Below are 13,843 nucleotides of genomic sequence, written 5' to 3' on the forward strand. Positions count from 1 at the left end.
TGCGTCTAGTGAGACAATTGCTATTTTGTCCCGGTCATTCTTTGCCTGTTCTATGACATGGTGTAGCCATCTGTGGTTATCAGTTATGCTCCTACCTGAGAACTAACCCATTTGGTTAGGGTGTATGAGTTTATTAATCACCTTTTTCAACCGGTTAGCTCACAGTGTAATTAGGATTTTGCTATCCTGATTTAACATGAATAGGGGTCTGTATGACCCACAATCCGTGCTTGGCTTGTCGGGTTTAATGAGCGGGATGATTATCGCCTCCCTTAGGGATTCCGGCAGTCTCACTCTCTCAAAAGCCTTGTTTAACATTGCCAGCAGCGGGGGGAGCACTTCCTGCATATATGTTTTGTAAAATTCACTGGGGAGGCCATCCGTCCCCGGGGCCTTGCACGTAGGCAGGTGTAATACCACTATCTCCAATTCCTCTAGAGTTATGGGGTCGTCCAGATTCTCCCTTTCTTCCTCACTCAATTTTGGTAAGCCAATGTCTTCTAGCGTTTCTTGGATCTCCTGCGCTGCGGTCTCTCTCCTGCGTCTTCGTAAAGGCGTTTGTAAAATGTATAGAATCCCACGTTCACTCCCTCCTAGGTATTCCAGACCTGGCCCTCTTCCCCCAGTATCTCCCTGATTGCTGGTCTTGGTGTCTCGTTCTTGTATAGCCATGCGAGCAGCCTCCCCGGTTTGTCCCCCCTGACTGCTGCCTCTCAATATATTTTTTGTAGTTCAGATTACAAAGCCTCTCGAAGAGCCCCACACATGCTTGTTGTAGTTGGCACACCTGTTCAGCATCCTCCTTTTTGCATGATTCCTTCTAGTTTCCTCTCTGTCTCCTGCAGTTCTCGCTCTATGCCCCCTTGAAGCTCTCTAGATTATGATATGGCCGCCCCTATAACTACCACCTTAAAGGCCTCCCATAGGGTTCCCCTCTGACTTCACACTCCCTGTGTTGTCGAAATACCAGATTATTTCCTCCCTGAGGTCCTCTCGGAAAGCAGTGCCCTTCAGTGCTTTGGCTCTAAGCCTCCACATTGGAATTCTAACTCTGGGAGGCAGGTGTCGCCAAGCCAGGACCAGAGGAGAATGATCCGATAATATTCGTGCCTTGTATTCTGAGCCTGTCATTTCCCCAAGAAGTTCATGGGTGGCGAACCTTTAATCCAGTCTTGTGTACAGGTTGTATGGGGCAGCATAGTGTGAGTAGTGCCTATCGTTCGGGTGTTGCTGCCTCCATATGTCTACTAGGCCGAAATCTCTCAACAGGGCCTGTAATGTTCTTGCCGCAGGAGTGGGTTTGTCTAATTTGGTATCTGACCTGTCCATTTTGGGGTGCAATGTACAATTGAAGGGCATATGCATTTATGAGGTACAGTTCTCTGTTCTCTAGCAGCTCCCGCATCACTACCATCCTCCCATCTGGGTCCACCATGGTCTGGTGCAGTTGGAAGGGCACATGTGGTGCCACCCAGGTGATCACCCCTCTGGCGCAAGCTGAATATGTCGTGCCTATGGTGGTCCCTCTCCACTTTTTCTACACCACCTCTTGTCTCTCTCTCTCTCTCTAGTGAGGAGGGTTTCTTGCAACCAACAGGGCTGTGTCTATTTTTTGCCTTCTCAAGTACATCATAACCTTGTTCCTCTTCAGGTAGCTGTTGAGGCCTCTGACGTTCCAGGTCATTATTCTAAGGTCTCCCATCGTCATCCATATTTATCTCCTTTTCTCCTCCCCTCTCATCCCCCTCTTCCGGTTAGCTTGGCCTGAGTGTAAGATGCCTTTTCAACATAAACTCCCCAACTACCCCCCCACCCCCGGTCTCTCTGACTAAATACAATGCACACCTCCCCATTCCCTCCCCGCCCGCTCCCCACTGTTGCCCAGCTCCATCCCTGGATCTAAGGCTTTCCCCCATTTGGTTCTTTACTTGGTGATACCAGCCTCAAAAACCCAGCAGGGGGTTGCCGATCTAACAACAGCCCAACTAAACTAGTTATGGTGGTGTAAGAGCGAGCTCCTCAGGTCTCCTGCAATTTGCGCTATTTCGCCCAACCTGGGCTCCCATGCATATGTTACCCATATCATATCTATCACAGCTGGCAACACCCTATCTTATATTCCAGTCCCAGTGTCTGGTTGAGCAGCGCCACATGGCCCGCCGCCGCAATTCTACTTATCTGCTCCGGCTTCCTTCTGATTATCTGATTCCGATGGGCAGTTCTGGGCATCCAGCCACTCGGTCGTTTCCTCAGGGGTGTCGAAGAACAGGGCTCTATTATTGTGGTACACCTTCAGCTTCGCCAGGTACATCAACATGTATTTGTAGCCTGCCTCTCGCAGTCTTCTCTGCACCAGGAGTGTATAGTCCGGGTATGCTGTGATGTTCGCTGATGCCCTTTGTATCGTGCCTCCTTTCCGGAAATGTTCAAGGATCTTCTCCCTATCTCGATAGTTCAGGATTTTGGCTATTATCGGTCTTGGGGGAGCGCCTGGTGGTGGCCTCCTAGTTAAGGCTCTGTGCGCTCTTTCGACTGCAAAGCCCTGAGAGAGTGCCCCTCCATCTATTTCCTGCAGCAGCATCGTCTCAACGTATTCCGTCGGGTTTGATCCCTCCGCCCCTTCCGGTAACTCCATGAGGCGTATGTTATTTCTTCGAGCGCGTCCCTCCACTTTCTCTGCTCTATTCTCCAGGTTGCTCAACCGTTGTCTCAGGATGTGCATCTCCGATGTGTGGGATGCACATGCCACAGCGTTTGGGGCCACGTCTTTTTCCAGTGCGCTTGTGCGCTCACCCAGTGCCCTTACATCTTGCCTTCGGAGGTTCACTTCCTCCTGAACTTCTCCGACTTTGAGCTCCAGTGCTGCTTTCAATTCCGTCATGGTAGACTCCAGCTTGGTTTCCCACGTGAGTTTCAGATCGGCGATCACTTCCAGGATCTGCTGTTAATTTCGTGTTGTGGTGGAGTCTGTGGAGGGGGTCTTTTCTTTACTCCTATCTCCTTCCGCCGCCTGCGGGGACCTAGCGAACTCCTCCAGCGTGGGTTGTTTCGCTTTGGTCTTTGTCTGCAAGCCATCTCGCTGCGCCCCAAGACATCAATTTGGCTGTCCAGGGTGTGACCTCCAGTATTACAAGACAATTTTGTGGTCAGCCATGCTACCAGCGGAAGGCTACAGTTTGGCATTCGTATGCGCTTTGTATTGGCTTTCAAATGGGTTGTTTCCTCCCATGTCAGTGGCTTCTGTCACCACCGCTACATTGGTGCACTGGCCCTTATTGGGCCTTATGGCGGTCATCCCCTAGTGCCTTTAACGTTCTTGTGCCAGCTCTGTTTTGGGGTCAGCCGTGCTCGTTTGCGTCTGCGGTGCTTCCCTCTGGATGAGTGCCTTAGCCGTGTCCCACTCCTTTAAGGCTCTGTAGGACGTCACGGTCTCTGCTGTGTTAGTCCTGGTAGCAGTTGTGTGCTGCACCTAGGTTTGCCTCTCCAGTACGCTCCCGTAGGGCACCCGTGTCGCTCCTTTGCTTCGCTCTCCACCTGATCGCTAGCACTTTCGTTTGGTATATTACTGTGCGCTCCCTGCCATGCTATGTCCGCCAGGCACCTGGCGTTGTGGCACTGCGCACTTCCTGCCCACTTTCCCTGGCAGATTGTCAGGACCATGTATGGGATGCTGCACGTTGGCACCAGCTGCTGCCTGGGTCAGGACTGGGAGCCGCGACCTGCAAGTCCACCGCCTGCCTTGCCGTTTTTACCGGTTCCCCTGTCCCCGCTGCTGCTTTTATGCTTCCAGTGTGGTCCGCCAGCGCCCTCGTGGGCGACCCCCACCAGTTGTACCTCGGGACCTCACCACCCGTCCCGGTCCATCCACGGTGGCAATCTGTGCTCCGATGTCTTGGGCAGCACCAGTCCCCTAGGGGATTGTCAAAGATTGTCTGAGACCAGAGCATGCTTGCCGAGGGGGGCAAGACGATGGTTAGGGCTATATTTTCCAGACTAACAAATGGAGGGGACACCCGGATCTTCACTAATGCTGACTGATAAAATGGATTGCAGCTGGCTTGTTGATCCACTTATCGGGTTTTGCGGCAGTCGAAGTTTGAACATCATGTGCAACTGTGTTTTGCTTTTTTTGTTTTTTCTGTTAGTTCGTCGTGGGAATAGATTTTTTATGTTTCATGTTTTGTCTGTCTTGGGGATGTTATTGAAGTTAGAGCATGCTGTCCACAATTGTGTTCATCGTAGGAAGGGGAACGTAATTGTCTGACTGTTCTTTGAATTGCCGGAATTGGTTGACATTTGGTTGACATTGACAGAGAGCAGTATTTCATGACTGGAAATGTATTATGAATAAATGTACATTCATTCACCGAGCGAGAGAAATAGATTTTTTCTTGAAGACGCTTGTGGTACGTTATTTGGAAATCCGCGGAGACCAACACTTTTTGGTGAGATCTAAACTAGGTTCTGGTTTCCATTTGGTTGAAAATTTGTGACACATTTTTGGCAAGGTTGCCATAGACGAGATATGTTAGTTTTAGGAGAAAGTCCTGGAACTTGTTTTTTTTTGTAACTCACTCAAGTGTGGTGAAGAGAAATCCCGAGGGTGAAGATTTGAGAAAATGCAGTATGAGCAAATTTCTTAGTGACCTGAAGGCAATGAGAAATCGGCTCAGAAGTATGCTTGACGCCTGAGTAATTTCACCAGCGCCAACCATACGAGAAATGAATAGTGAAACAGACATGCAATTAGACTGGGAAGATGTCCCAGCAGAAGCTGCAGAAATAGGACCCATTGAAAAATGCATTGAAAATGGGCGGGAACAGAGTTCCTAGGGAAATGAATGTTGTTCATGAGGAGAAAGACTTACCTCAGAATAATAACCGAAATTGTGTGAACCAGAAAGCAGTTTGTTCCACTGATAGGGCAGCAATACATGAGAGAGATTGCAGCCACAGCAGAGCAACAGATTGACCGAGGGGTTTGCCAAGAAATAGATGACAGAGAGAGTGCATAGAGGATTGCCTATGAAATTTGAGGCATTGTGAAACTGTATCATTGAAGACACCTTTGCAATGAAAACAGTTATGTGCTTGAAGACACTTACGTGAAGATTTGAGGAGAAATTACTTTTGAAATGACATTTTTGACAGTAGCAGTGTTTTTGCCTACGTTATCGAGTGAACAAAAAAATATTGTCTAATGACCTATATATTTTGATAGCATTGGAGCAGAATGTGAATCGCGATGTTTACACTATGTTTGGGTGTTTTGGGACTTTGCATTCCATTATTTTTTTTAGTTTGAAGATTGTGCATGGAGAGGATTTTGTTGACACTAGAGATCGCGCGAAACTGGCAGACTGTTTATTTGAAGCGGGAAGCAGTGCATTGCAGGAATGTTGTTTGAATCTGAATTGTATGACACACGGCAGTATTTGTTTGAATGAAACCGATTTGTTTTTTTTCCAGCATGGAGTTATTCAGCTTTGTTAAAACTTAATGATGAAAAAAAATAGGGGAGAGTGTGGCTAGAATAAATGCTAGGCATATATGGCTATTGAGCTTTGACATGGAAGTGACACAGATGGAAATGCAGGATGTGGTGTGCAATTGAATGAGAAATGCAGTTGTGACATTTTTGAATGTGTAGCATTTTTGAATGTGTAATTTTTGAAGGTGCATTATTTTTTTGAAGCATGTGAAATTATTTATTTTGTTTTGAGAAGTACAGAGATGGAGGTAGGAGAAATGCATTAAGCATGCATGCATTGAGGCATGGTTAGACAGGCATAGTTAGATGCACTGACACATTGATGAGACACAGAGGGAGATAGCATTGATGTCCTTTGAGAAACATGGGAAAGTGTAGAGAACTAGATGTGCACTTCAACGCACAATGGGAAATGCTGTTTTGTTTCTTGGCTTTGAAACCACCTGACACTGATTTAGACTGATGCTTGTACTTTTGTTTTCTTTGCATGAAATCTGGAGACACCTTGACTAGACCGAGGCTTGCAGAACGTGAGACCTTGATTGACGAGATTGCATTGACAGACCAGACGGCATCGCCGCATGAATTGACCAGACCATGATTGGCAGCAGCATGCGCCTGAGAGCAGCATGTCCAGATGACCAGACTGACCAGACCAGATTGACCAGACCTTGATGACTGTCTGTTTGTGGTCCATGATGGCTAACACCTTGTGACTTTGAATGGCTGTTTTGCAACAGCACCAAGAATAGAGAAAGAGACTGGCTTTTGTCACCTTGTAATGTGACTTTGCATCATGGCTGTTTGTTTGCAGCAATGATGAGACATTGGCTTTGCAGCAGCACTTTTGGGGGAATGCTGACCGACCGACTTGAGGCCTTAGGATGTGCCCTTGTCTAATGACTGTGCTCTGAGAATGTACCCAGAAAACCTGCTGGCTAAACAGACTTTGTGGCATAACACCTATTGCCATGGGAAGTGAAGATCGCGACCGACTGTGCAGAGAGAAGACACCTTGCAGCATCCTGTGCCAAGTGAGAGAGAAAGAGCAGTAAAAGATTGTTCAGCAGCAGAGAGAAGAGAAGAGAGAAATTCGAATTGCTTTGTGAGCAGCTTTTGTGATATGCAGCGAGAAGAGAATCCATTTAGAATGCCTTACCTTTTGCACCAGACAAGTTTGGGCCTGAGCAGAGAAAGAGAAAAATGTAGGAATGAGCAGGAAGACACGCTCTGAAAACATTTCTTGACTGATCCATGTTTGAAAATCAGTGAAGCTTTGTCTCTTGAGTGAAAGAGATTGAGCATTGAAATATGAAATTTGCACCTACATTCAACACTGGCTGGTCCCTCATTTGAACTAGCATAGCAGGAACTGGCATGGCATGACCTGGCGAGGAAGGAGAGAATTTTAAGCTGGAGAAGGGCCACTGTGCATGGAATTGCACTGAAGAGGAACCATCTGCATTGGTGTGTAAACACTCTGAATGAGTGCACCTGTGCTTTTGTTTGCACCTGCCTTTGTTCCCCAAATGTGAATGAATGCCTAGGGAAAAGGGAGCGTATGCATCAATCGTCATCAATTGAATGTTATGACACACAGTTTTCCCGGTGCTACCTTTAAAGGGCATTTGTGATCACTCCATGGGGACGAAATGGGGCACCCATGGTACCGACACTTGATACTTGCTCCTGTCTTTTTGGAGCTCTGTGCGAAATCGCATTAGCTTGCTGTCATTTATCAAGCAGGCCAGCCTGAATTGGCTTGAACACTTTGCTTCTTCACGTTTGTTGCTGTGGAGAACTTTGCTACCTGAACTTTTGCTGACACACTGATATGCTCTTAGTGAACACATTACCCGATTTGTGAACTTGCTTCGTTGACACTGCATCTTTGTTGACATTCCTTGGCTGAAAACTTTTGCATTAGAAATGAATTTGTGCTGACCTGGAAACTGTGCGCATATGTGAGGACACATATACCTCATGAGTGACCTGGAAATACCTTGGACTGGAATATAGTAAATTCATTGGCATATATGACAAATACACTGGATGTATACACTGATATGTATGCATTGATCTGTAATGAATGTTTGGCCCGTTTGGCTACTGACATCCCTACTGACCTTTGACACCTGTGAAAGTGATCGTCATATTTTGTGCTTGACACATTGAACTGGAAACACCTGTATCCACAGTACATATACATTGATTCTATGCATTGCATTTTCATTTTCTGCTTGTAGAGAGACTTTCACACTTTTGGCTTGACGTTTGACATTTGGCTATGCTAATCTGATTTCTGACACATTTGCAGTTATGCATTTGAAATTTTAGCTTGCCACTGATAGAGTGAAATGCTTGCATTTTGAAAAAGGGTTTTTTCTGCATCATGAAATATATGCTTTTTCCCTTTCTTTTGCAATTTGCTTGGTATGAGCATACCACATTGTTATGTTATGTATGACATATGTTATGTTATGATTTATCTAACGATAAGAGGAGAGAATTGTGGAATCTGATAAAATGAGGAGCCTGGAATTGTTATCGTTAGACTCATCATTAGAATCAATAGAGAATCATAAGAGAGAATCGCACTCTTTGTTACAGAACCACTACCCATTATTACCCATTGATAGAGAATCATTACTTATTGGTACCCAGTATTATCCCTTTAGGCATGAGTGCATCATGGTTAGCTATCCATTATTGCATTCTGTTTAGTTCTGATTAAGTACATGAAGAAGTAGCATCATTATAATTATCCACATATTAAACTGCCACTTTATGCATTAGCCATTGACATGTTATGCATTTGAAGAGAGAAATAGGCCCTGCTGTATGAAGGGTATGCTTTTAGAATGATATGTTTGCATAAGAATATAGCGCTTGCCATTAGGAGAGAAACATGCTAGACACTAGAGTTTGCATTAGCATGACACTTGCACTGTCGTATGTAGTGCTTTAGAGACACGGTATATTTGCAGCATGACATGTAAGAGAAGATGTTATGTATTTTCCATTGAAGCGCTTAGGCTGAGAGACGAGTATTGTTTGCTATGAGAGAGAACGAAGTAGGCCTGGGAATGACACAGTGTCGTATTTGAAATTACGTGAAGAGCCATTTAGTATGTACACACTGTTATGCTTTGTAGTTACACATTTAGAGATATGTTTGACACATATGTATGTATGTTGAGTGTGCACTTAGAATTAGCATTATGCTTTGAGGATAGTGCTTGGTATTGTTTGAATGTGTTAGGCACTATATTCGTAAACGTTACAAAGCTATTTGGCTGACATTTGAATCAATTTCTGATGGAGACACAAAGAAGTTGCCTGCACCATTGGGCTCAGCGCGAAGATGTTATGGTTAACACTGAAAGAAGGAATTTGTAAACAGTTGCTTGGCAGGCAGACAGAGCGAAGGAGGCTTATCAGCATCAGCATGGCTGGTGTTCGCAGAGACGTCGGGGGGAGGGAGCGTGACATGGGGAGAGAGGAGAGAAGCCTTTTCACATAAGGAGTTGCTTTGAAAACGGGCACTAAGAGAGCATTTTGTAATGCAGAGAAAGCCAACAGTGGAGTGAATGGAATTAGATGGTATTTTACAGGGACCGCAGACAGATGGCCATGAAAGAGAGATGATGTCCAATGTCACTTTGACACTCTTTGACAAAGAACATGCAGTGAAAGTACACGCAAACACAGACTGGCAGGCATTGTTAACGCTGACACAAAGGGAATATACATTCTTAGTAGGGAATGTAAGTAACCATAGAAATAAGTGCGTCATCGGAAACTATAACCAGAGCTGGAGAGAAAGGAGAGTGGCTAGTTCGAGGGAGTTGCTGTGAAGGAGTTGCCCCTAGTCCTTGCTGATTGCTGAGAGTCTGTTGGAGGATGGGGTTAGAAACTGATGGAGTTCGTTCAAGATAGTTGCTGATGGAGTTTTGGATGGAATCCTGTGAATGAGGGAGAGATGTCTTGGTGCAGCAGAATCCGATGGCTTTGGGGCAGAGAGCTTGTCAGAACTTGGCAGAAGCAGTCGTGTGACCAGATCTTAAGGGGCCTGCCACTGCTGGCTGACTGAACAGAGTAGCGGGAAGAGGAGAGACCTGGCTTGACAAATACAGAGCTGGAGAGGAGAGAGAAGCAAATGGGAAGTATGGTTCATGGCTAGACAAACTGATTGATTATATTTAGTGGGGTAACTTTGTTGATGGGTTCGGGAAAGACATGGCATCTGAAGGGGAGGTGCCCGAGCCAAAAGAGTGGGGACAGAATGGTGTGCCATGGAGGTTGGGGGGACGGCCACAGATGCATCCCTGTCCACCCCCCAGAATTATGCCTATGATTTAGAATGTGACACCATCTAGTTGTTGGTCAGACACTCACACAAGAGCTTTGGGGATGGCTGAAAGGGGAGATCAGACAGGGATTGTTTTAAGAGGATGAGTGTGAAGCATGGTGTGGATTGGATTGGAGAGGTTTGATTCTGCATAGAGGAGAGGATTGCTGGATGTTTGAGGCTTGCATTAGACTGCATTAGAATCACAGACTTGCATCACAGGCGTGCATTAGGAACCTGAAAGGCTTATAGTTATTGCATGGTAGATTTGTACCAGAAGCATTAAAAGTGCAAATTCGATATAGGCTTATTGAGTTTTAGCATTGTTTGAATTATGCTTTGGTATTAGCATAAATAAATGTATTCCATTGTTATAATTAAATCAATTCATGTGTTTTGTTTGTGTCTTGTGATTTGTGTTTACAATAGTAAGATAGGAGTATCACAGTGCACATAGGGCTTGAGATACGAAGGTGGGGTGGTATAGGCCACACCCCCTAGGGGATTGTCAAAGATTGTCTGAGACCGGAGCATGCTTGCCCAGGGGGGGGGGGCATGACGATGGTTAGGGCTCTATTTTCCAGACTAACAAGTCCTGCCCACTTCCTTTGTTCCCAGCATCTCTCGTTGTGGGATTTCTTGCTCACTTGTATATAGCATATAAGTGTTACGCTCACCTGCTATCCACGGGGACGCCACCCAGCTGTGGGGACTCTGGTGCCCTTCTCAGCCGCTCCCAGGTATAATCAGCGGAGAAGTTCTGCCTGGAAAACAGGTGGGCAATGTTCAAGACTGGGCAACTGGGGTAAGAGCCTCCCAACACCCTGTATGCCCGCAGCCCCTCCCCGGACCTTTCCTCACCTTGTTATGGGTTTTGGCATGCTCTCCGTCCTGCTTTCTTGGCAGGGGCGCGTTGTCCTTTGTGGGCGAGTGCGTTCTAGTTACTTCACTGATGCAGGCCCTTTAGAGTCTTTCAGGTAGGTCTTATTACTGTTATACTGTATGCCTTTTTTGGATTTAAATAATGTCTTTTCTCTCTCCTTAGGTGCGCGGAAGTTCGCTGTGGAACGTTGGCTGAATTGGGACTCGCCGGCAGGTGATGGTGCTTCGAGAGCGCCTTGATGCGGTAAGCAGGCCCAATGCGCAGCGCTATGATGCCTTGCTTTTGCTAACCTGTTGTCATTTGTTCCCGTAGGTTGCGGTGCTCACCCGGAGCAAGAAGTCCCAAGGCGATGCTGGTCGATGGGCGACTCGTGAGGTTAGCTGCCGGCACAATTGTAAAATGTCTAATGTCCTTTTTCTCTCCTTTTTGCAGATCCGATGGTCTGGGAGGCTCGTTGTTCCTTGGATGCTGGTTGCAGGAGCGGAGAGCAGCTTGTGGTGGAATCACAGGTAAGCTGCTGCTATTAACGATGTCCTTTTGTTTTTCAGATGCTGTTCTTCCGAGGTTCTCAGATGCAGCTGAACACAATGAGCATCACGTTGCAGGATTGCAAAGTAACGCAAAGCGTGTTATCCAAGTCGGGTGTGGTTTAAATAGCATCAAGAAAGTAGTCCAGGTAAAATAGTCCCTAGGCTACCACACCCAAAACACTATGCTGCATAGCTTGGTTCCAAGGAGCAAAGCTATGTGGATGTTGACTGGCACTGAAATAAAGTAGTCCCCAAGCACAAGTCTTCATCAAGTATGAGCCTGGCGCCAAAGGCGCCAGGACTGGCCCCAAGAGGGCCTAGGCAAAGGATGCCTAAGCTAGTTGGGGGCCCGAGCCGAGACCCCTCCTGGCCCATGGACCTGCCAGGGGGGTTTTAGGAAGTGGATCGTGACAATAAGTGTTCCATAATGCAAAAGCATGTGTCCCACATGCAGCCTGCGTTTATTGTGCCCCCTTCCTCGGCTGGGGCAGCGTGGCTTCAGTAGCGCTACCCCGTATTAGGCGGCCATTCACGTGGGTTGGCTCCGTCTTCCCCCCTCCTGTCCTTGTCCTGCCCTGTCCGTCAGCCCGCACTTCGCTCCTCGCACGCCCCAGCGAGCTTGTGGAACAATTATGAGCTCCTGTTCCTACTGCTTGCCCGCTTTTTCTTCTTTGGGGCACGCTGCTGCCAAGAACGGGGTGCGCACCTTCCTTATGTACATTCTGCTGCCGGGGCTCTGATTTCGGCGTCAACTTCTCTTCACAAGCTGTTTACACCCCCGAAATATGCGTGCACCAATTCCTCTGCATGCACTGCATTTCTGGTTGATCGCGGGCGCTTCCCCTCGGGGTGCTCGGCGGGTTCACCTCTTCACCAAACTTCTCCCTCCTTTGTTCGGTGGTCGGGTCCCGCCGCCATTTTCCTCGGGGAGCGCCGTCTTTCGCCCTTGCTACTGTTTCCGTCGTAGCTGCATAGCTACCATCCAGAGTTCGACCGGGATGCGTTCATTCCGCACTGTAAAGGTTCCCACGCCTGTAGGTGTTATGCCATTGGCACATGCTCCAGTTTAGGTATCCACATACCACAGGATTTTGCAAGGATCGGCAGGAGACGGTCTGAGGAACGTCCTATGTCATGGCTGCTTAGCCATGTCCCAAAAAATACACAATTCATTGGATACACAAACTATAGGGCTCTCTGATAAGTGTCCCTCTACAATTGGTTGTCACGCGTGTACCCTTCTGGAATATTCCACACGCTAGCAGCACACGGGCTACTACCCCAGGTGCTGGGAGGGTCGGCCTGGTCATGCCTCCCCACCCAATTAGCCCAACAGCTATCAACACTCTTACAGTTTGCCATTCAATTAAGGCTTTGAACTTGGCCTTGCAGAAGCTCTCTGTGCCTGAGAATAAAAGGGAGTATGACATGGTCTTATCTTCTGGTTTGGGTGCAGCTCGACCCAAAGCTATTCTTATCTGACCATGTGACTGGAGACCACGTATTCAGCTCTTCACTGCATATAATCCTAAATGATGAACTATTGTCACCTTCAGTGTTTATCCATTTCACCTCAAACAGAAACTTGTTTCTTTCTCACGTTCATGTAACTACTTGGACAACCAGGCTCACGGTGGCCTCGACTCTTGGCCCTGCGGCAGCCACGCCTTTCTGGAATTTCTCCTTCGACATTAGCCATTTTCCAACTGCGACACACTAAGAACATTTCCATACACTGGGTTTCAAGCCTTGCTAAAGTGCATCGTGGAACATCCAGGTTCTATACATTCCTATGTATATACATTGGCGCACGACCGCAATCTATCACTACATAGCCAGCCTTAAAATCACTTAGTCTACTTGCGTTACTGCAGCTGTACAAGTGTAAAATGACTTTACTTTTTCTTCAGCGTTTCTTTGCATGAGCATCTTCATCTCGAACCTGAAATGTTGCTCATCCTCGACACCTCTTCAGATCTCTTTTCAGGGTGCATCAGTTCTGGTTCGCATTACGTCACCAGTCTTCTTCCTCACTCGCTTTCACACTTCTTCCGGGACTACATCCAGACGAGCATTATTTCTTCATGAATGCATATATGGTTTTCTCAGTGGATACCTTGTTTTCAAGATTTCTTTGCAGTATAGGCATCCTCACTGGTACTGCACGTGTCGCAATTTTCAGTTCCCAACATGGAGGCGGAGCTCTTGATAGGGGTATTTGGCTCCTCATCTACACAATATGTGGAAAAAAGGCTACAAAAGATAAACCAATAAGAATCTGCGTGATCATGGGGACATGGTTATTGAGTTCTGTGCATTGTATCAGTACTTGTATAACTCACTGATGATTAGCCCAGTACACATGTTGTGGGTGCAATGTAGTAAGTTAGCGGGAGACGCTATAAATCAGATTTAATAAAACTGTTTCACAGAAAAACTATAAATGCGTGAGGTCATCAAGTGATGATGTAACAATGTCAAGATGCAGCGATATTAAGGTCCGCTCTGTGGGCAGTCTGAACTCATAGTTGTATGATGTTACCTCAAAAGAATACATTCTTGTGGTACGTTCAACGAAGTGAAGCATG

The sequence above is a fragment of the Ambystoma mexicanum genome, chromosome 9, assembly GCF_040938575.1.
Source record: "Ambystoma mexicanum isolate Mex_15411 chromosome 9, UKY_AmexF1_1, whole genome shotgun sequence".
Lineage (NCBI taxonomy): Eukaryota > Metazoa > Chordata > Amphibia > Caudata > Ambystomatidae > Ambystoma > Ambystoma mexicanum.